The 24,507-nt window shown below is 47.2% G+C and overlaps 1 long non-coding RNA gene across 1 annotated transcript; it reads left to right on the forward strand.

Moving 5' to 3' along the window:
• Window positions 1-63: 63 nt before the first annotated feature.
• LOC309325753 lies at window positions 64-23,747 on the forward strand. Its single transcript, XR_014149958.1, has 3 exons — window positions 64-167; window positions 23,087-23,196; window positions 23,513-23,747. It is a non-coding gene; the product is annotated as an uncharacterized lncRNA (long non-coding RNA).
• The last annotated feature ends 760 nt before the right edge of the window (window positions 23,748-24,507 follow it).

Below are 24,507 nucleotides of genomic sequence, written 5' to 3' on the forward strand. Positions count from 1 at the left end.
AATAGAATTGGTAGAGAGGGCTCTGTGTGATGTCACTTCCCCTCCTCTCCCAGAGAGGAAGGAGCATATAGTACTTCCTGTTCCTCTCTATCTCTTCCTTTGACCAGAGATGGATGTAGACATGCCTCCACTTGCTCCAGGTGCATGCCTGAAGCTTGTTATACAATGTAAGTACAGTGGTACCTTGGGTTACAGACATTTCAGGTTACAGACTCCGCTAACCCAGAAATAGTACCTCAGGTTAAGAACTTTACTTCAGGATGAGAACATAAATCGTGCGACGGCGCGGTGGCAGTGGGAGGCCCCATTAGCTAAAGTGGTACCTCAGGTTAAGAACGGACCTCCAGAACGAATTAAGTTCTTAACCCAAGGTACCACTGTATTTTGCCTGCTCAATTTTTACTGCTGCCTTTGCTGCGAACCAATGCAAGATTAGGTAAAGGTAAAGGGACCCCTGACCATTAGGTCCAGTTGTGGCCGACTCTGGGGTTGTGGCACTCATCTTGCTTTACTGGCCGAGGGAGCCGGCGTACAGCTTCTGGGTCACGTGGCCAGCATGACTAAGCCACTTCTGGCGAACCAGAGCAGCGCACAGAAACACCATTTACCTTCCCACTGGAGTGGTACCTATTTATCTACTTGCACTTTGACGTGCTTTCAAACTGTTGGCAGTAGCTGGGACCGAGCAACAGGAGCTCACCCCGTCGCGGGGATTCGAACCGCCAACCTTCTGATCGGCAAGTCCTAGGCTCTGTGGTTTAACCCACAGCACCACCTGGGTCCCTAATGCAAGATTATAAGTAAGTAAATTATATGTGTGTCTGGTGGGGCCCGTTGTAGCCATGGGAGTGCCTGGCGGGGCCTGCCATAGCTGTGAGTAGGCCTGGAGAGGCTGGCTAAGACCTGGTGAGGCCCACCATGGCTCCCATACAGATTGGTGCCTACAATACAGCTAAAGAGGAAAGTGGAGGACCTAGGCCTGCCATACGTCCATATTTCCTTGACTTGGATTTCAAAGGTGGAATTGATGTCCGGGGTGTGTGTGTGGGCGGGGGGAGGTTTCAAGAGGCACTTTGTCCTGGATCATAGGCAAATCGTAAAATTGTGCTTTTCTTGGGTATGTGTTTTTTGTTTTTTGTAAAAAATAGCTCAACAACTTTCAGGTTTTCCTTTAAAAGGCTCAATTTGGGGGGTGGGGTGTTCCTTTAAAAAAACTCAACTACTTTTGGGGTGTCCTGGTTTTTACTTGAAATATGGCAGCCCCAGGCCCTAGGAGGAAGAGAAAGAGACACCACTAAATAGTTTTACATAGGCCACACATTTACTGACAGACTTTAACATGTGCATCAACAAAAACCACAGTGGAAGGGATAGCCTTAGCTTTTCAGTATGAAATTCCTTCAAGGAGACTGCCTTAGGTAGCCAGCTGCAATGTCCACTGAGGTTGTGGCAAATCAAAATGGCGGCTCCACAGAAGCCTCTGGTATGGTGACATCCAATTTGTGTGCTAAGCTGCTGCATACAAATGGCTGGCCATAGGGTGCATCTGTCACACAGATGCAGTTTTAAGCAGTTTCTGTGCCACTCTGTTTTCAAGTGAGGTAGGCATGAATTTTTGTTGTGCTGCCTTCATAACAACTCTGTAGACAACACACTGCAAGAGTTTTGAGCTCCTGTGCTCTTCCACTATTCTTATGAAGTCTGTTTAGTCTTCATCAGAACTGTCTCTTGTGCTGACCAAGCATTTATCATGCACAACCCCTGGAAATTCCTTGCATATGGCGTCCACGTCCACTTGTAAGCTAGTGTGGTTCACCCCGGTGACGGCTAGCCCCAGTGGTCCAAACCATGCCAATCCCAGTAAGCTAATGTAGGGGCCCTTGACCACCAGTAATTCCAGTTGCCGCGTCCGCCCTCGGTATTGCACCCTGAAGGTCCCCACCCCCATTGTGGGGACCTTACGTTTCTGGAAGTCCCGGAGGGTGAATGGGGCCGGCCTGAGTTTGGGACCCCCAGTAGGACACAGTTTCCTTAAGGTCCTTGCCGAGATTATGGATAGAGTTGAACCCGTGTCAAGCTCCATGCGGCATGGGGCCCCCTCTATCTGTACGTCAACATAAATTTTCTCTACGTTGGGGTGGGGCAACTGGTATACCTGGAAGTCCGTGAGCTCTGTCAAGTTGCCTTGGTGCGTTGGGCTCCGGGACCTGGGGCTCTTGGATTGGTCATCTGATGCCTGCCGTCGGGTAGGCTGAGCCCGACACACCCGGGCGATGTGTCCCGATTTTCTGCACTGCCTGCACTCTGCATTGTGGAAACGGCAGGTCCTCCTCTCGTGACTTTCTCCACAGCTTGCGCAGTTCCCTCCTTCTCGTCGAGGCAGCTGTGGTATGTGGGCTGCTTGAGTGCGCTGCTGTACTCGGTGCACCTCCTCCCTGTTGGATCCTGAGTCGTCGGTGAGGTCTTCGTGGTGGACCCTCGGTTGGGACGGCTGGCTCGGCCGTGCCTCTTGCGTCGACCTCTCGGCAGCTTCTGTTGCCAGGGCCTCCTCCAGAGCGACCTGGAACGTTAGGTCCTTCTTAGCGTAGAGGCGTCGTTGCAGCTTCTCATCCTTTAGGCCACCGACGAGGCGGTCACAAAGCATTTTCTCCAGCTCTGAGAAGTTGCAGAACCGGGCGGCTTGGCAGAGAGAGGTCACAAACCCAGTTATGGTTTCCCCAGGGGCTTGCCGCTTTGCGTAGAAGGCATTTCGACAAGCCACCACTGAGGGCTGTGGCGAAAAGTGCCCCTTCAGCTGTTCCATTATTGTTTTGTATGGAACAGTAGCGACGTCTTCAGGCGCAAGGAGAGCCCGGGCGATTTCAAACGTCTCCTCTCCGCAGACGCTGAAGAATATTGCCCTCTTCTTGGCGTCTTCTTCATCGGTGACCCCTTTGGCTTCTAGGAGGAAGGTGAAACGGGAGACGTACTGTCGCAGCCACCCAGGTGGGTCCCAGCTCACGAGAGACCTTACTCCATTATAGTTTACTTACAGGAAAAGTTTATTGATGATAGTTGCTTCTTTCACAGTTCAGCATTGTGGCTGTACGTCTGTCACGTTAGACCGCTGAAGTCCCCCTCTGACTCCTCCCCTCCTCCACACCAACTTAATAGCCTGGCTCTAGACCACCTCTTCCTCTCCTTTCTTTTCCGCAGGGTCTTTCTGCCCCCCTGGGTTCTCTCCTTCCGGGATTCGCCTGAGGCTGAATCCTCTGCCGCCTCCTGCCCCCTCCTTCTGGCTTTGGGGCCGGGCTCCTCCTCTGAGCTTTCCCCACTTCCGCGCGCCTCTATGCTTGAACTTGGCGCGCGTACGTTGCTTTTGACCTTTCCTTCGTCCTCTATACTGCCCCCTGTTCCACTCTCTACCCTTTCCGGCTGAACACCTTGCTCCAACCCCCTCTCTCTGTTTTCTCCTGTTCCTCCTCCCTCCGAGAGGCTGACAACTCCACCCCCTTTACTCCGTTCCGGCTGAGACCCCTCTGACAGCGTCTGTGCTTCACTGGGCTTTCTCCCCTCCTTTCCTGACTTTTCACAGCTTCTCTCTTCTCCTGCTTTTCGCCTGATCATGCTAGCTCCCTTTTGGGAATCCTCTGACTCACTGCTTAGGCTCATAGATTCCCTTCGAATTCCGTCATCTTCTTCCTCGTCTCTCTCTCCCTCCTCCCACTCGCTTTCCGTCTCCTCTGCCATCTCCTCACTTCTCCCAGAAACCCTGACATCCATCCCCCCCTCGAAACCCCCCCTTCCCCCCTCCCGGTCGCTGGGTGCAGGTTGAGGGAAATGTGGTTCTTCCTGGGTCGGTTCAGGATACCGGGTGTCCATGTCAATCTTCTCCTCTGGCAGCTCCGTATACGTGTGTTCGAACTCGGGTTCTCCACCTGAAGGCATCACAGTCTCTTCCTCCCTCACTGCTTCTCCTGGCGCTGCCCGCCAAGGACCTATCATCCACCTCTGACTCCATACCTCCCTTGGCTGATCCACCCACCAATAAGGGTTTGTCTCTTCCCCCCCCAGGCGGGGATCCCTGGTCGGGCTTGTTTTGGGCGTAGAGCCCTCGGGCGAGGAGAAACCCCCGAACGTGCTGCCCGACAAAGTGGGCGTGAAAAGCCAATCATCAAAATACTCCTCGGGCATGGGTTTGTGCGGAAAAATTGCATGAAACTCCTCCTTCAACAGGGGTTCGTCCAAAGCGTAACCCGGCACCCAGCTATTTGCAGAGACTGGAGTGCCTTCCCTGGCGAGAAAATATTCAACTCCCTCCTCCCCCCATCGTGAATCCAGTATCTCTGTGACCTCATTAAGAGGTTCTGGTCTTGGCGACTCCCCTCTCTCAGGCGCCCTTCTACGTGGCTCTGGAGGTGCTCCTGACTCTTGAAACCTGTGTGGGGCTTTGTAGGGAGTGAGCACCGACCTATGAAAGACCGGGTGCACCCTGGAGCCCTCCGGAAGGGCTAGGCGAAAAGCCACCGGATTGACCTTAGCCTCAACTTGATATGGTCCTAGCTGCCTGTGTTCTAACTTCTTTTTGGCCAACGACCTGGCCGGCATCGCGTGGGCTGCTAACCATACCCAGTCCCCAACCTGAATGTCTTCCCCCGCCCTTCTGTGTTTATCGGCTTGCACCTTATACGCCTGCTTTGCCAGCTCCAAATGTCTCCGCAGCTCCTCGTGCACCTCTTGCAACTCTGCTGCAAACTGGTCGGCATTTTGAGGTCCCCCCCCTTCAGGTGCTGTAAAGCTCGGGAAGGTTCTGGGATGACGTCCATAGTTCGCGAAGAAAGGCGTCACCCCGGTGGATGCGTGCTTCGTGTTGTTGTAGGCGAACTCAGCCATCGGCAGGTGGTCCACCCACGCCGCGGGTCGCTGGTTGGCGTAACACCGTAGGTACTGCTGCATGATCGCGTTGACCCTCTCCGCTTGACCGTTGGTCTGTGGATGCCTCGCCGACGTCAGGTTGATCTTGACGTGCAAGATACCCAGAAGCTTCCGCCAGAAAGTGGAAACAAATTGGCGCCCCCTGTCGGACAAGACGGACTGCGGCAGTCCATGCACTCTGAAGACGTGATCGATGAAGAGCTTTGCGGTCTGTTCTGCCGTCGCCACCTTGGCACAAGGAATGAAGTGCGCCATCTTGGTGAACAAGTCCACAACCACTAACACCGCCGTCTTACCTCTGGAGCTGGGCAGGTCTGTAACAAAGTCCAACGCTACCCTCTCCCACGGTTGCTGCGGTGTCTCCAGCGGTTCTAACAATCCCGCCTGTTTCTGATGCACTGGTTTGGACCTCTGGCAGATATCGCACCTGGCTACGTAGTCCGCCACCTCTCCTCTCATCTGGGGCCACCAAAAGTCCCTTGCCACCAACTCCATCGTCTTCTCTTTGCCGAAATGGCCCGCACTCGGGGCATCGTGCAATTGTTGCAAAACCGTGGCGCGAAGCTCGTCGGTGGGCACGTAAAGGGCGCCCTTGCGAGTCAAAAGTCCGTCCTGCAACTGAAACTCATTGTTGTCAGGCGACCCTCTGCGGAGCTCCTCCATCTTGGATTGTGCAAACTGATCCTCTTGCAGCGCGCGTCGCACCGCGTCCAGGTCGACTGCGATGGTAGCGCACGTCCACGCCTGCGGTGCGAAGATGTACTTTGCTGCGATTGGAGCTACTTCCTCCAGGTATTGAGGCTTTCGGGACAGCGCGTCTGCTATAACATTGGAGTCTCCAGGGATGTATTCTATTTTAAAATCGAAATCCGCAAAGAATTCCGCCCAGCGCATGTGTCGTTGGGTTTGCAATTTAGCCGTCCGCCAATACTCTAAGTTCTTGTGATCCGTGCGGACCTGCACCGTGTGCTTGGCTCCTATCAGGAAGTGTCGCCACGCTTTGAAAGCTGCATGAATGGCCAACAACTCCCTGTCCCATATGGTGTAGTTGCGCTCCGTCTTGCTGAGCTTCCGGGAGTAGAATGCACCCGGTCTCCAGTTGCCTTGCGAATCCTCTTGCAAGAGGACGGCCCCAACTGCTCTGTCTGATGCATCTGTCTCTACCCGCATGGGCCTGCCAGGGTTCACGTGCAGCAGCTGCTCCTCGGAGGCGAAAAGGCTTTTAAGCTTCCGAAAGGATCGCTCTGCTTGTTCGGTCCAGACGAACTTCTTCTTCTTGGAACTGAGGGTGTCAGTGATTGCCGCCGTCGCGTTTGCAAAACCTTTAATAAACTTGCGATAAAAATTGGCAAAGCCGATGAACTTCTGGACCTCCTTCCGATTTCGAGGGCTTTTCCAGTCCAACAGCGCTTGGACTTTAGTCTTGTCCATGGCCAGTCCCTCGTCGGACAGCTTGTAGCCAAGGAAATCTACCTCTCTCACATCAAACTGGCACTTCTCCAACTTGGCGTACAGCCTGTGTTCCTTCAGCCTCTGCAGAACTTCCTTCACGTCCTTATCGTGATCCCCTGGCGATTCCGAGAAAATTAGGATATCGTCGAGAAAACAGACACACTTCTTGTAGAGGAGACCTGCCAGGACGTGATGCATGAATGCTTGGAAAACATGGCTGCCATTTTGTAGACCGAAGGGCATAACTCTGTATTCGTACGTGCCCAAAGGAGTGAACATGGCCGTCTTCCACTCGTCGCCCTTCCTGATGCGGATGAGGTTGTAAGCGCCACGTAAATCCAGCTTGGTAAAAATCTTCCCCCTCCTGACTGTAGCCAAAAGGTCGTCAATTTTGGGCATGGGGAAGGCCTTGGGCTTAGTTAGTCTGTTTATGAACCGGTAGTCCACAATGAGCCTCTTCTGGGGCGTGTCTTTCTTTTTCACAAAGAAAACAGGACTGCCTCCCGCTGCTTTAGATTCCTGGATGAATCCGCGCTTGAGGTTGTGTTCTATGAACTCCCGAAGCTCTTGCAGCTCGTCTTCCGACATGGAGTACAGCTTGGCAGTTGGCAACTGCGCGCCAGGCACTAAGTCAATCGCGCAGTCGTAAGGTCTGTGAGGCGGCAATTTGTCAGCTTCCTTTTCGCAGAAAACCTCCAAGAACTCCGCGTACTTGTGAGGAACCGCTTGCACCATACGCAGATGCAGCTGCTGTTCGGCTTCTCCTCCTTGATCGGTTTGGATGCAATTCTGGGCGCAATACGATGAACAAAAGGTGATCTGCCTCTGGTACCAAGCAACCGCGGGACTGTGCCTGTCCAGCCAACTCATGCCCAACACGATGGGCGTGTCCGATAAGTGGGTGACATTGAAACTAATAAGCTCTCGATGGTCTCCAATTTGCATCATCATGGGAGGGGTTTGCTGCACCACTTGCCCCCCCAGCCACTTCCTGCCGTCTACCGTGACCACGTTCAGAGGCGTCGTTGCAGGCAGGAGCGCTATGTTATGCTGCTTGACGAACTGTAATCCCACGAAATCGGCGTTGCTTCCCGAATCGATGGTTGTTGGAACCTCGAGAAGTCGCCCATCAGGCAGCTGGAGTGTTGCTGTGAGTAAAACTGCTGGTTTGGGAGGTAAAGGGTCCATGCGCTGCAAGGATGCTGGGGACTTCTCTACAGATCCGCCTGGCTGAGCCCCAGTAGCTCTGCTTCCAGCCAGGCACTGCAGTTTCCCTGAAGCTGCTCCTCTGATTGCACCTCTGCTGTCACAGTTGCCAGTGCTGCAGTGTGCTTCTGGAGCCTCTGGGGGCACTCTTTCGCCATATGGTGTGCACTGTCGCAGATGTAACACTTCCTGGTCCCTCTAGGAGGCTTCGCTTTGGCTGCAGCAGGGATGGGGCTCTGGGATGGCTTTTGAGCCCTAGCACCACCAATCTCCATTGGCTCTTCGGCTTCCGTCCCCATTGGTGAGGGGTGCGCACGGCTGAAATCCCTGTGCACAAAAGGGAGAGTTTTTGCTTGCGCGCGCGCTTGGGGCCCCCCCTCCTCGTGCCACGGACGTCCCTCATGTCGAATTCCTATAGCCAAAGCCCGTTGCACCACGTCTTCCAGGGTCTGGGGTCTGTCCCCCCTTGCGATCTCATCCTTGACGGAGGGGCTCAATCCCTCCCAAAAAAGATCCCTGACCGGTAGACTGTCCTTCGGCCAATCTAAGGCGGTGAGCAATGCAAAAAATTTAGAATGATATTGGCGTACAGTGGCTTTCCCCTGCCTCAGCCCGTGCATCTGCCGGCGCGCAATGTCCTTATCCACAGAGGATTGAAAACAAGCATCCATCGCTTTGATAAACGCATCTGCATTGCGACGGGCTGGTCCATCTTCGCGCCACAGATTGCGTAGCCAAGCCCTGGCTTCCCCATGCAGGTGCGAAACAATAAATCCCACTCTCTCCTCCTCATCTCTAAAATCATGACGGAGTAAATGCAGTGCATACACGACATCTGCCCTGAAGTTGGGATAGTCTTGCAAGTTGCCATTAAAATGCGAAACTAGGGCACCCCCCCTCCTTCCAAGCGCAATGCCCTCCGCTCTGGAGCCCGGGGTCCCCGCCTTGTCCGCATTTTCCCACCTTGCTTGCAAATCCTGGCACGCTTTCTCCAAGTCAGCATTCTTCTTCTGCGAAGCAATGACTGCCGTTGTGAGAGTGGTAATCTGATCCCGGAGTGCAGCCAGCTGTTCCTCAGCACTCATGGCTGCTCCGTTCGTGAGCTTCGCAAAAAAAAATTTTTGCTTTCAGAGGGAGGGGGACTTTCTGTCGCAGCCACCCAGGTGGGTCCCAGCTCACGAGAGACCTTACTCCATTATAGTTTACTTACAGGAAAAGTTTATTGATGATAGTTGCTTCTTTCACAGTTCAGCATTGTGGCTGTACGTCTGTCACGTTAGACCGCTGAAGTCCCCCTCTGACTCCTCCCCTCCTCCACACCAACTTAATAGCCTGGCTCTAGACCACCTCTTCCTCTCCTTTCTTTTCCGCAGGGTCTTTCTGCCCCCCTGGGTTCTCTCCTTCCGGGATTCGCCTGAGGCTGAATCCTCTGCCGCCTCCTGCCCCCTCCTTCTGGCTTTGGGGCCGGGCTCCTCCTCTGAGCTTTCCCCACTTCCGCGCGCCTCTATGCTTGAACTTGGCGCGCGTACGTTGCTTTTGACCTTTCCTTCGTCCTCTATACTGCCCCCTGTTCCACTCTCTACCCTTTCCGGCTGAACACCTTGCTCCAACCCCCTCTCTCTGTTTTCTCCTGTTCCTCCTCCCTCCGAGAGGCTGACAACTCCACCCCCTTTACTCCGTTCCGGCTGAGACCCCTCTGACAGCGTCTGTGCTTCACTGGGCTTTCTCCCCTCCTTTCCTGACTTTTCACAGCTTCTCTCTTCTCCTGCTTTTCGCCTGATCATGCTAGCTCCCTTTTGGGAATCCTCTGACTCACTGCTTAGGCTCATAGATTCCCTTCGAATTCCGTCATCTTCTTCCTCGTCTCTCTCTCCCTCCTCCCACTCGCTTTCCGTCTCCTCTGCCATCTCCTCACTTCTCCCAGAAACCCTGACACGTACGCTTCCCAGTCTCCAGATGCTGGGTTGAACGGCGAGAAGCTGCTGTCGGTTGCCATTCTGAGTTCCTTGTGTCCCGGAGCTGAAGCCTGGATACACAGTGCGAGGCAGCGGTGCGGCAGGTGTCGGTGCTGCGGTGCTGTGTGTGGCAGTCAGCTCAGCGGGATCCCACCTTCGTCGCCAGTGAAATATACTCAGAGTCGCAAAGTGATTTCATGCTCTTTATTCAGCTCATAGTGGTGAGGAGGAATGAATGAATGTCCCCTCAAAGTATCTGCTTTATATACATTATTTACACAATGGGCTGCACATGATTGGCTAATTCCGGAATTCTACTGTAAGCCAATCAGGTTGTGGATTCACTTCTATCTGGAGCATGATTGGGTAGTTCCTGCCAACCAATCATACAGCTGCATTGTTCTAGGACCAATCAGACTGCTGCATTCTGAATCCTATTGGTCTAGGACCAATCAGACTGTTGCAGTTTGGATCCTATTCAACTCAGTACATAACAAAACGTATAACAAATACTGGCCTTTTGGACACACATGGATCCTATAATTCCATTGTTTTAAAAACTGAGGCAGTTGTTGAGGATTTTAACATCATTATCATGTTTCATGGTGAAACCGAGAAAAGAGCAATCTCCCTTGAGAATCAGAACAGGATGTTGGCTGGTGTTACGAAGATAAAATATTCAAATATTTATGTAAGGAAGTCAAAGGAAAGTATGTATGTTTATGATGAGTGATCCCAACCAAACCCATATAAACACAATATTGGGTGATTCTGTAGTTACCAGCGTAACATTTGTAAGATTTTTTTTACTAATATATAATTTTGGCTTACATTATTTGAACACGAATTGACATCAAACTATTTGTGTGCTAACTGGCTTGATCGTCCCTAGGAAGTGTCACAGACAGTTTAAATGATTTATTTTTATTGTGTTTTACTAGGGGATGCCACCCCTGCTGATTCTCTCAGCAACCCTCACTCCTTTGTTATCCCCTTCCTTGCCCCCTTTCCTCCCCCCACCACCGCCACCCACAGCTCACCCCAAATCCCACCTCCTTCCCTCACAACTCGGCCAAACAGCTCTTCTCTGCTAAATTTTCAATGTGACATCAGGGGAGTGGATGAACTCTTGGTTGGAGGATGGATGGCGGTTAACAGATTGAGGTTGAATCCTGATAAGACAGAAGTACTCTTTTTGGGAGACAGGAGGCGGGCAGGTGCGTGGGATTCCCTGGTCCTGAATGGGGTAACTGTGCCCCTGAAGGACCAGGTGTGCGGCCTGGGAGTCATTCTGGACTCACAGCTGTCCGTGGAGGCGCAGGTCAATTCTGTGTCCAGGGCAGTTGTTTATCAGCTCCATCTGGTACGTAGGCTGAGACCCTATCTGCCCGCAGACTGTCTCGCCAGAGTGGTGCATGCTCTGGTTATCTCTTGCTTGGACTACTGCAATGCGCTCTATGTGGGGCTACCTTTGAAGGTGACCCAGAAACTACAACTAATCCAGAATGCGGCAGCTAGACTGGTGACTGGGAGCGGCCGCCGAGACCATATAACACCGGTCTTGAAAGACCTACATTGGCTCCCAGTATGTTTCCGAGCCCAATTCAAAGTGTTGGTGCTGACCTTTAAAGCCCTAAACGGCCTCGGTCCAGTATACCTGAAGGAGCATCTCCACCTCCATCATTCTGCCTGGACACTGAGGTCCAGCTCCGAGGGCCTTCTGGTGGTTCCCTCACTGCGAGAAGCCAAGTTACAGGGAACCAGGCAGAAGGCTTTCTCGGTAGTGGCACCCGCCCTGTGGAACGCCCTCCCACCAGATGTCAAAGAGAAAAATAACTATCAAACTTTTAGAAGACCTCTGAAGGCAACCCTGTTTAGGGAAGCTTTTAATGTTTAATAGGTTATTGTATTTTAGTGTTGTGTTGGAAGCCGCCCAGAGTGGCTGGGGAAACCCAGCCAGATGGGTGGGTTATAAATAATAAATTATGATTATATTATTATTATCCTCTCTGAAGTGACAATTAACATGGTGCCTCACAGAGTTCTTCACCAAACCACTCTCTCAAGTGCATCCCACCCTCCTTCAAAGACACCTTCCTCAGCAGGTTGCCTGGGCTGCCCCCCCCCCAACCTGCACCTCTTGCTCACTTGCCTCTTTTCTCTCGCCACACTGCTGTTGGTGTGGCCCACCTACATTAAATTGTAGGAAGTTGGCAGCATACCTAAAGCAAATGTCTCCGCTATTGAAGAGTATGCTAGGGAATTTATATACAAGCACATTTATCAGCATCAGTTGGCACGTCTGCCTATTTTCATCTGATGAAAAGCAGAGGGTGTGATATTCTCTGCCCCTTTCTTGAACTGCATGGCACTGCCCTGACATGTAGGTGTTCTGCATATGCGTGGAAGCATACATGGGGTTCTGAACTGGCCTTCAGGCACTGGCATCCATCTCCACAGCAATTTGATATTAAATGTAATAGGCTGTTACAGACCTTGCAGGTTAGGTGAATTAGATTGGAGTAACGACTTACAGTATCGCTATCAAACTTTTATTTCGGTCACAGACCAACATAAGATAAAACATATGGATGAACTGAACACATAAGACTTAAAACAGGTAAGGAATAAAAACTAGCAATTAAAAGGTGATTATATCATACATAATTAAAAAAATAGAAACGGGCGCAGTTAAAAGGTCTTGCATTTTCATTTTGAACCTAGTTTGTGGCACAAACCATCCTTCAACGAATATCCATCATGGCAGTGCAGAATCTAGCAACTGGGTTTTCATCCATCATGGCAGTGCAGAATCTAGCAACTGGGTTTTCATCTAACATCTGGGTTTTCATCTTAAAGTAGCAGGGAGGTATAAAGTTATGTGCGACCTGGGAATTTATGTACTACAGGTAAGATGAACCTAGCTCGTATATCTGTATGGTATTGGCAGTAAAAAAAAAAAAAAAAAAGGCATGTTCTGTTGTTTCAACTTAGTTTCTGGAGTTCAAAGGCTTTATTCATGCAGGAACTGTTTATAGGATGTGTGGAGCTAAGAAAGAGAAAGAGGAAACATCTTGTCTGGAGAGAACAGCAAACGAAAAATGGCTCAGCTTTTAAGGGTGGAGTTAACTTAGACAAAGAAGCTTCAAACAGAGTGGCTGGGTCACTAGACAAACAGTGCTCTCATGTGGTTTAAAGTACCGTAACAAATGCATTAACTACTAATGCCTGATGGCAGCGTCCCTATAACACACGGGTTAATTTATATAACAAAAATTGAGAGGCCTGATGGCAGTCACACCATGTTATTTGAAATCCCCAGTGCCAACTGAATAGATTGCTCAGCTGTCTTCAATGGTATTCTATAATTATTTCAGAGGGCACTAAGATCATCATAATTGAAAGCAATATTTTGAAGTAAGACCTGTGGAAGCCTGCATTCAGGCATAGCACTGCTATAGGGTTCGTTTTATGCTTAGACTTTGAGACCAACAGGCTACTCTCAAATCATTTGTTGATCTGAATGACTTTATCATCTAATTTGTAGTCATTAATGATCCCTGGTTGCTGCTTCCTGGAAAGGCATAATAAACTGCTGGGCGCTGTGCTCCTGTTCCATTTTTTATAATTGCCTGCAACTTACTGCAGTTCCCCTGAGCTTCAGTTAGGAAAGGACAGCTATTCTTGGCTTTGTGCATCAGATTGTTTTTCCCCCTGTGTTTTCATATTCATATCCATTTTGTTTAAAGAGGAACCAACATAGGCTTCTCTTAATCTCGGCTTTTTTGGATCAGAAAAGCAATTAAAAAGAACAAATCTGTTTCTCACGCACAAACACACACACACTGTGCTAATGTGCAGTGTGAAAATCACATTCAGCTGTGCAACTGCAGAGGCCTCCATTTGTAGGATCTGAAATAGATACAAAACACTACATTTTACTATGTGCCATGCAACCCTTTATATTTAGAACATCCTACTGTGTTCAGTGGAGCTACTCCCAAGTGAGTGAACTGTGCCCTCAATTACTTATTTTCATTTCTAATGCTTCATATATATATATATAATCTAATATGCCTCAAAGTAACCAATTAAAATATGAATACCATCAATAAAAATAGCTTAGCTGCCTCATAGCAACTTTAGCCTGGCCTACCAAGCCCTGAAAATAACATTTTAAAGGGAATGGAGAATGAAAAAATTCAGACCTTGGCAAGCGTATTGAAAAAGTGGGTTCTGGAGTTGGGTGTGGGAATAAGGACACTTCCTTTACAGGATCTTATTTTAAATAGCCGTACGAAATAGGACTGAGCTTTTAAAAAAAGAAACATCATGCCATTCCAGATGTTCGCTTAAAATAATTATGCCCTGCTTTTTCACGTGTCTCAAAGCAACTTACAAAGGAAAAAACAAAGCAAATTAAAACAGAAAAATAAGAACCTGATGTCTGAAACTTTGCAGGGAGTATATAGATCCACATTCACTATGTTGTGTGCAATTTGATTCCTTGCAGAAAGCTGGGGAAGGTGTTTGAATATATTAGTGAGTGGACAGGTTAGCTTGCATGGCTAGAATCAGCTGCATATGAAATGACGATGTTGCATCATAGAAATGGCCCCAACCAGCACTCTGGAAAATTAAGGATTACTGTAATTTCCCAACAAGGCTATCTCCATAATGAATGCAGGATTACTATTTTTATTTTTTTACCCTTCCTGACAGTACATTTGATATGCATTGCTCTGTCTCATTGTGTCGGCTGCAGGGTTAGGAATAAACAAATTTATCAAGATAACCAGAGAGAATGGGACTGACAAAAGCTGAATGCAACTGGTGAGGTGCCCGTTTGCAAAGGCAGGGCAGAGATACAGAAGCAGGGCAGGATAAAGACATTGTGCTGCCTGAGGCAAAGGACAAGGTGACCCTTTTCATTCCCACCAGAGGGACAGCATCTTCCCCACTCTTGAGGTGAGCAGGCTAGCTCAGGGAGCAATGGCCCCATATAACATCTAGAATCTGCAACCTGAGGCAGCTGCCTCACTTTGCCTAATGGTAGGCCTGGCACTGTTTGGAACCCGAAGAGAACCAGCAGGTATTGGATTGTAGACAGTCCCTACTTCAAGCAACTATTCAAGCAAATAAATCGTATGTGGTGGAGGAGTTAGTTGCATGGACAAGCAGTGATTTGAACTTTTGCAATTTTACTTCCAGACATGCCTATGTCCCACAGCTAAACCCAGTTCTCAAGCTACTAATCACTTGTGGGTCTCCTCCCTATGAAAAGATACCCCTGCAGCCAAGTTAGAAAAGCAAGAAGATCCACTGAACCCTTTTATCACCTGTATACCGTATTTACGGGACATAGTTTTTTTGGATCAGATGACGGAGTGTGAAGGAGTGAATGTAATTAATGAGTTGATAGATACTGACTGGTGTACAAAATGAGTTGCTGAAGCAGCACTGAAACAGCCTTCAGGGTCTGGTATTTCTGGCTTCTTTATGAAAGCCAAACAACCAGGGAAAATGTGCTACATCAGTGGTTCCCAATTAAGTACTGCAGTTCCCCTGTTTTGTTTTGAAACCAAGCCATGGACTTTTGAAAATGTTGCTATCTCTGTAGAGTGGTGTCTTGGTTCTCAAACTTAATCTGTTCCGGCAGTCTGTTCCAAAACCAAAGCATTCCAAAACCAAGGTGTGCTTTCCCATAGAAAGTAATGCAAATTGGATTAATCTGTTCCAGACTTTTAAAAACAACCCCTAAAACAGAAATTTAACATGAATTTTACTAACAAGACCATTGATCCATAAAAGGAAAGCAATCAACAATGTGCTGCAGTCACAAAATCAATCAATCAATCAACCAATCAGTAGCTGAACTGGGTTCCCCACAGTCACAAAAACAAAAAAGAGCCACAAAAACAAAAATGCAAAATAAATAGCAAAAACAGACAGACCTCAGCGTAACACTCAAAACTGAAGTGTGGCACTCAAATCAGAAGCGTAACACTCAAAACGGAGCATGTTTGGCTTCCACCGAAAAAAGTTTGCAAACCAGAACACTTCTGGGTTTGCAGTGTTTGGGTTCCAAGTTGTTTGAGTACCAAGGCGTTTGAGAACCAAGGTACCACTGTCGTTGTTTTTGTTATGTGAATGGTGCCACCATACCCTCTAACATGTCATAGCACAAAACAGAGCTGCATGTTTTCTGGGCTGCACTCCCGTGTGAGAGTATGGCACCCAAAAACGTACATACCCATCAACTGTCTTGAACACCCTGTTTTGGGGCACCGTGTTTTCAATGTGAGCAAACATGCCCCCCAGAAAATGGGATGTCTGGCAGTTGACAGGTAAGTGCCACAGACCCCCTTAGTGGGTTATGTAGACCCCTTGGGGTCCACAGACCATCCATTGGGGGCCACTATGCTACAGCACACCTCAGCTTCTGACCCCACAATAGTACCAGCACAGAAGTTGCTGGAAATAAACTCAGTTTGGGGGCGGGGGAGGTGGCTGCCTTTTGGTTCAGAGCCTCTTCTATGCGAAAACATAGAGCAATAAAGGGGAGTTAATTAGAACAAGTTTGTCTGCCTGTCCACACTGCAGTGCCCCAGTTTGGACTGTGGCCAGGATACGTGGAACGAATTAGGCACGTAGGGTCATTCACACACTTGGCTTTTTTTTTAGGCGTTAGGATCTAGGAAGCTGCCTTATACCGAGTTAGACCACTGGTCCATTTACCTCAGTATTGGCTACACTGACTGGCAGAAGCTCTCTGGAGTTTCAGGCAGGGGTTTCTCCCAGTCTTAGAGACTGATCTTGTTGGCATCTGCAGACAACACTGATGCTCCACCGCTGACTTACAGCCCTTCCCAGATCCTGATGTAGGGATGAGTAGGGGGCTTTGGCCTCACATTGCAGACCTGCTCTAGACTCCTCTCCCTGCTCCCAACACCTATTTGCTTGGGAAGCAGAACTTCCAATAGTTCAAATGTCAAACGTCAGGTGGGCTGCAGTCCTTTTCAGAGTTGTGCGAGGGGGCCAGAAGACTCCAGCAGAGAATTCACAATGCAGTCAGAAAGCCATCATGCCTGGACACTGGGGTCCAGTGCTGAGGGCCTTCTGGTGGTTCCCTCACTGTGAGAAGTGAGGTTACAGGGAACCAGGCAGAGGGCCTTCTCGGTGGTGACGCCTGCCCTGTGGAACGCCCTCCCATCAGATGTCAAGGAAAGAAACAACTATCTTCCTTTTACAAGACATCTGAAGGCAGCCCTGTTTAGGGAAGTTTTTAATGTTTGATGTTTTATTTTATTTTTTAATATTTTGTTGGAAGCCACCCAGAGTGGCTGGGGAAACCCAGCCAGATGGGCGGGGTATAAATAATAGATTATTATTTGACCCAAGCCACTGAAGTGCTTTTGAAAATAAGCTTGGGTTTGTAGCATAGCAGGTCTTAGAGCTGTGAAATCAATGGAAGTACATTCAACATCTGCTTGGGACTAATGCATTTGATCCTTGCAGTCTTTTCTGAGACTTTTTTTTAATATATATTATTGAATTTTCAAACTATAACAACAAATTTTCCACAAATCTTAATTTAATTATATATATATATATATATATATATATATATATATATATATATATCCATCCCCTCCCCCCCTCTTTGGCTTTCCCTGTATTTCCGTATTGGTTTATTAAACAAATTCTATATCCTGCTGATTTTGCCTCTTAAATAGTTGTGAAAGTTTAGTCAAAACCTGCCACTGAGTCCAAATCTTTATACTGTCTTTTTATATAGTTTATAAATGATTCCCACTCTTTTTTGAAATCGATGTTGTCTCTCTCATGTATCCTCTGTCAGCTTAGCCAGTTCCGCTTAGTCCATAAGCTTAGCTTGCCATTCTTCCTTTGTTGGCGTTTTCTCTGTTTTCCATACTTGTATTAATAAAATTCTTGCTGCTGTTGTCGCATACATAAACAATCTCCAATTTCCCTCTCTTATATCATGATCTAAAATTCCAAGCAGGAAAGATTCTGGTTTTTTAACAAAAGTTTTTTTCAACATTTTTTTTCAATAAATTATATATCATTTCCCAATATTCTTTAACCTTCTTGCATTCCCACCATACCTTTTCTGAGACTTTCAAGTACTATGTGTAAATAATCAGCGTGGTCATTTTGCTCCTCTGTTTTTATCATGATATGCCCAAGACATATAAGTACCACAGCTCACTTTTAGTGCTTTTCTTGTGCATGCAGATGATCTCCAAGTTCAATTCTTGAAATCTCCAGGTCAGGTTGGGAAACTTTATAGTTGGGAACCTTTGACAGCTCCTGCCAGTTTGGCTCCACAATTCTTGCTTAATTTATTCTTAAGACCGTCTCCTATGTTCCTAGGTCTCTAATCTGCTTGTTATCTTCATGTTATCCAGAGACTTGGATTTTTCTTTTAATGGATGGCACATATAAAACCAATGAGCCTATTTATTGCTAAGAGGGAAGAAAGTAGACAAAAAAAAAATTATTTCACAATAGTTTGTGACAGATCATGCAATGCAGAGACAAATTGGCTTGCATCTGTGATACAAAAGCGTTTTCTCATTGTTGGTGTAGGATCTTGCTTTTGCTTTAGCACTGTACCGTATATATCTCTCAAGGGGACTGCAACTTCTTGCTGAGACATCGTCTCAGTTGGCTCAGCAACCAGACAGTCACGGCGCCCACTTCCAAAGAAAGCGGTGTAAGCCATGCTTATCAGCCTTTTCAGCATGTACTATGATAAGATTATAATTCTGAAGATTCTGAAGGGGGAGGACAATGAACTGCTCAACTATAACTAGCACGGCAGTGTGTTTGTGTGGAATTACGGGTGGCTAATATATTGGTAACTGGGTGTGGTGTCCAAATACCTTGCTAACCTTTGCTCACAGTACTTAATGTTTGCAGTTTGTCAAGGACAAGACGGTTTGCCTGCTTTGTAAAAACCATGCATGCAAGTTTCCCATAGGCCACTGTGGGCCACTGTGAGAATCGGATGTTGGATTGGGTGGGATTTTGATCCCATCCAGCAGGGCTTTTATGTTCCCGGTCCTAATACTTTATTGTGGTCACACAATTTGGTTTATGAAGAAGTAACATTCAGGCAACCTTACATAGGCTTGCTTGGAAGTAAATCTGGCCGAGAGTAATGGGACTTAGTTCTGTGTAATACCTCTAGGGATGCAATATTAAAGAATACACAGGCTGAACCGTATCACGTTAACACAGAAATAAAGCTATTAAAATTATTCCTGTATCTCCCTCCATACTGCTGTTTTGCTGGATCTATGGCACTAATTAAAATATTTCACATCCTTACATCAGTCTCCCATATTTGTTCATCCAATCTTCACAATTGCCACTCTTTGATTTTACATAACGTTGGCATTTAAGACCTTTTCACATCGTTGACCTATATTTGTCTGCCAAGGTATTTCGGTCAGTGGAGCATCTCAAAAATGGGAAAAGGCTATTAATTGTTAGCACCATGTTTAGGGAAGTTCTTGCTCATTCCCCCCCTTTACCATCTTACCCATGACTCCCATGTAGGTAAGTTCATTCACGTAACAAAATGTTAAAGCAGCCTAGAGCTATAGCATGGGCCTGCATTAATCAGGCTATACAACGGGTTCATTGTTGATGTGTGTGGTTTTTTAAGGAATATATTTTTCATGGTCTGTATTGTATTACACCATTTGTTCTATGCAAGAACAAGAGTGTAGGAAGGCAAAAATGAGCCGACTCTAAATCTAAGGCTCTAATACTAAGGTCATCACACTCCTTGGGAAAGGGTCCCTTTTAAAGGATTTTAACCTTAAGTTTTGCACTAGGAGTTCTAGAACTTTGATGTCTTCTGCTGAGGGCCAGTCAAGAAATTTCGGTGCCTGAGGCAGAGCAGCAAATGGCACTCCTTCCTTGTCAAGCCAGGTGGATTGCACCCAAGGCTAGTCAAGTTCTTTTGGCAGAAATGCCTAAGCACAGACACAATGAATAATGATGATGAATTAAACAGCTAGCACCTTGCTGCCCTTCCCTGACCATCCAAATCGGCTGCCTCACTCTGTTCAATGATTGGGCCAGCCCTGTGTCTGATCCCTTTGGGGTCGGCACCTATATGATGAGATGGATGCCATTGGGAGAAGATGCAGCTATCTGCGCCAGTGTGGTGTAGTGGTTAAGAGCTGTAGACTCGTAATCTGGGGAACCGGGTTCGCGTCTCCGCTCCTCCACATGCAGCAGCTGGGTGACCTTGGGTTAGTCACACTTCTTTGAAGTCTCTCAGCCTCACTCACCTCACAGAGTGTTTGTTGTGGGGGAGGAAGGGAAAGGAGAATGTTAGCCGCTTTGAGACTCCTTCGGGTAGTGATACAGCGGGATATCAAATCCAAACTCCTTCTTCTTCTGCCCCGCAACACCAGCAGAAAAGAAGGTAACTGAAAGTATAGAGATCCATAGCAACAAGGCCAGTACCACCAGCAGCTGGAACTTCCAGGAGGCTGGGGGGAAAGAGGACTCGTCCTCCCCAGCAATTTCCCCTTTACTGCTGTTAGTCTCCTTCGGAGAAATGATGAGTCTAGGGCTAGATCTAGACACCTCAAACAAGCGTTTCAGGAAAACTCATTCTAAACTTCATAAAGGGAAATCAGGTTGGCGAAAGATGGGACTCCACTGTGATATAACGCATATAAAGCACTTTTTCTTTGCCAATGTAGCTGAGTCCTAGGTGATTTCTAGACTCCTGAACAGGCTCTGCAGTACATTTAAGCCAGGCTGCTGAGGCTCTGTGCATCTGGAATTATGTTGTCTGTTAAGTTTCCTCTTGCTCTGTATTTATATGTATCTAAGTCTAGATTATTTCTTTTGCGAGTGGGATGCAGGTGGCGCTATTGTCTAAATTAATGAGCTTCTTGGGCTTGCTGATCAGAAGGTTGGTGGTTTGAATCCGTGTGACGGGGTGAACTCCCGTTTCTCTGTCTCAGCTCCTGCCAACTTAGCAGTTCGAAAGCATGTCACTGCAAGAAGATAGATAGGTACCACTGCGGCGGGAAAGTAAACAGCGTTTCCATGTGCTCTGGCTTCTGTCACAGTGTCCCATTGCACCAGAAGCAGTTTAGTCATGCTGGCCACGTGACCTGGAAAGCTGTCTGTGGACAAATGCCGGCTCCCTCGGCCTGAAATCGAGATGAGCGCCACAACCCCATAGTTGCCTTTGACTGGACTTAACCGTCCAGGGGTCCTTTACCTTTACCTTATTTCTTTTGCCATACCAAAATTATCATCTGTTTAGTAGCTTGTTGGTTTTTGTCTCATTTGAATTTATTGATATGTTTTGTCAACTGTTTTCTTCCCCTCCCCACCCCCAAATGCTGAATTCTCCCATGTTAAGAGAACTGTATAGCTCCTCTACTCTATACCTGATTTATGTCAGCAAATTAATTGTTTTAAGATGGAGCGCCACCTAGGGGCTGCTGCTGCTAGAGCGACGCTTTTGAAGGCAAAGCAATTCCGGTGTATAAGGAAAGGATGCATGGGAGAATTTACAATTATTGTGAACCGATGGCGTTTGGTTTTTAATTAGGTAGTCCAAGGGAATAAATGGGCTATTGCTTAAAAGTGATTGGCTTGTTATTGCGGTTAATTCACTTGCAAATCATCAAAAAGTAACTGCAGGGTTCCTTCCCAATAAACTTGGTATGCAAGTTGCAATTTTTTTTGGAAATGTCACATTCAATTCAGTTTGCCCCAATGCAGAACCCATGTGCAAAGTGATATATGCGGGATTTTGGGTGCTCCTGGCTCTCCTCCTTCTAGGGAATGGAAAAGGTATGAATAAAAATTAAAGGAAATGATGATTATGTTTAATACAGTGAAGAAGAGGCATGAAAGAGGTGCCCAGGAATTTCATGTGCACACATTATTCTACATGTGCACTGTATGTGCATGCTATCCAATGAACTACTTCTCATTTCCACTGAAGTCTGTCCTTGTCAGGGCTGGACGACATTTAAAGTTTGCAGGAGACTGCGCTGAGCCTCTCAAAGCCAGCATTCACATTTAGGCTGTATAACACGGAGACACAGGCAAAGGTTACAGTACAGCTTCCCTGCATTGCATCGCCTATCTGATTCCCCTTTCCTTTTAAGCCAGGCTGGCCAAACTCAAATTTCACATCAATTCCACAATAAAAGCAAACCCAGAAACTCAACCTGCTGTGAACCAGCAGTGTGGCTCCTTACCAAGCCACTTAAACAAAGAGCTCCTTTTCAGACATCTTCCGCTATCCATAATGCATGTTACCATAAAATGTCCAGGTTGCTAATTCGCTGGGATGAAAGCATCTACCTGGAGGAAAGGCTTATTTCTGCAATTGTTCTAGATCTACATAAAATATGCACAGGGAAGAAAGATTATAAATGCATATTCATATTTTTGTTTCAGGATTGGTAACCCAGAAGACTTAATGCTATAAAAAATGACCTTTCGGTCTTTTTCACAGTAGCAATGGCGGTTTGTGATATCCCTTTATTATAGAAATTAGATTTTTTTAAAAAAAAATCTGTGGCTTCGAGTTCTGTTTAACTCTTTTGTGTGCATCTTTAAAAGGTATTCGTGAAATATCTGATTTCAGGGATTAGTGCAGCCTTCATTACTATGCATGAAAAACGAGATGAAATACCACGTTTTTGGCAGCTGTTTCCACTGGATAAGCATCCACTCACCCAGCTTGATTTAACATTTTGTTACTGCAGCTTTACGTTGCACATTTGATTTAGTACCGGCAGAATTATGCTGGAAGAACGGCAATGGAAAGACAGTGCTATAGAAGAAAGAATCTGGCAACTCCTGATTACTGATCCTCTTGAAATCACGGATTTGGCTGCCTACGAGGGCCCAAATTAGGGTCTTTCATCCTAATCCTTATCTCCAAATCAGGAGCAGCTGCTCCAGAGCTCCTATTTAGTTTATTTATTTCAGAAAACCTATCTCCTGCCCTTCTGATGCATTTGCATCATTCAAGGACGCATGCAACAATAACAATTCTAATATATACATAAATTGAGACAGGCTCAGCAGCCGAAAACATTCCAAAATGGAGGTTGGTGTCCATTTGTGTCACTTTCTCAGTACCCTGCCTTATCCTTTCCATAAGGCAGAAATCTTTTCCCCACTGGCACCGTTACTGTGTTGAAAGTACTGTACAAAATAGCAAAGCAGCTTCTAAATGCCTGTAGTGTGGAAACACAACAGCCCAAGGCTATGTTTTACACGGCAGCTGTGTGAAGGAAATGACAGCAATGCCCATAGAGTTGAGGGCCAAGATGTACAGCAGAGGACAATGTGGTAGGGAGCAGCACATTCTGGGTCCTCTTTCTACCTTCTGTAGGGAAAGGGACCAATCCAGAGCCTAGCACACTCCAGTTTATAATTTCTTCCTGAGCCGTTGGGTCTGATCTGTGGAATGCCTGTAGGCCTACTAACTCTTTCCTGCTCCAATGTGCTGCATCTTTTCCTTCTATCAGATGTTTATCCATGGATCATGATGAATGGAAATCAACTGGAGAAGACCAGACTCTGAAGGGGCATTGAGGAACCAGAAAGGCTAGCTGCTGCTCCTGCAAAGAAAGGATATGTAAGTAAGGCATCAATCTTTGGAGGCAACTGCACCATTACAAAATCCAAAATTTATAGTATGATTGCAACTTTGGAATGGTTTCAGGCTGCAAGGTTCAGCCTAGGTGAATCCAGAGGTCAGGTGTCATTTTCCTATGAGTAACAAGTAAAGAAGGAATGGTTAAGACCATAAGGGTTTGGGGCCATTGCACTGGAGCAAAATTGTTTATTGAGGTTTTCAACTAAGTATGTACAGAACAGATAATGTAAGAAAACAGTAACATAAACATGCATATGAACTGAAATATAAATTAACATAAACATTTCTTTTGCAGGTGGCAACATGGAAGATAACCAAAGTGGATATTGATGGAGAGGAGTCCATTCACATGAAAAGTATGTATTTCAAAAAGCACCTCTGCTAACTGTTATAGAGGCTCATATTTAATTCCGTGCACAGTGCCACACACCTATGTATAGCTGACTGCTAGAAATGCATTCTTCCCCCTTAAATGGACTGCCTTATTTCTTTATGTCATATACTAAATTCATACATTCCTTGTTGAAAAATGTTTGAAATGTGGAAGTAATTTGAATGCTTGGGGGCGGGGAGGGGATGCTTGAAAATGAAACGTAAACTGCATTCTAAAATTTGGCTTTAATTAGCACACTGCAGATTAACAGTGGCAATTTGAAATTATCTCTCCAAATCAAGGCTGTTTCCATAGCAATGGCTGATTCCCAAGACCTGCTGTGTCAATTTGTCATGAGCAGCCAAAGACAAGAAGGAAATGCTAGGCTCTCAGGCCACAGCAAAGGCTACCCAGATCTATCCAAAATGCTTGATCGGTCTGCAAGTACTTGCCTCTATCTAGAGCTTTGTCCCATAAGAGCAGAGCCTGCCCAAGACATTTTGGCACCTGAGGCGAATCACAGAATGACACCCCCCTCACCCTGCCACCAGGGAAAAAGGGGTGAGTGAAGATCTACATCAGGAACAAGGAGGAGATAAAGGTGTACTTTGAGAATAGGAAGGAGGAAAGACCAGCAGTGCCTCCTATTTGTCAAGAGGCCACTGTACAGGTAGGATGGCAGTGCTGCCTAGGAGGCGGCAGGTGGCAGATCTATCCTCCAAGATGCACATCACAGCTGTTGCTGTTGGGATCTCAAATTTCAGCAGCGCCTTGTGTGGCACCAGAATCTGGCACCCCCCTCACCTTCTGTGGACTGTATTGCCAGAGTGGTGCATTCTTTGGTTATCTCCCACTTGGACTACTGCAATGCGTTCTACGTCGGGCTACCTTTGAAGGTGACCTGGAAACTACAACTA

Source organism: Podarcis erhardii (genome assembly GCF_964252035.2).
Source record: "Podarcis erhardii genome assembly, chromosome: 12".
Classification (NCBI taxonomy): Eukaryota; Metazoa; Chordata; class Lepidosauria; order Squamata; family Lacertidae; genus Podarcis; species Podarcis erhardii.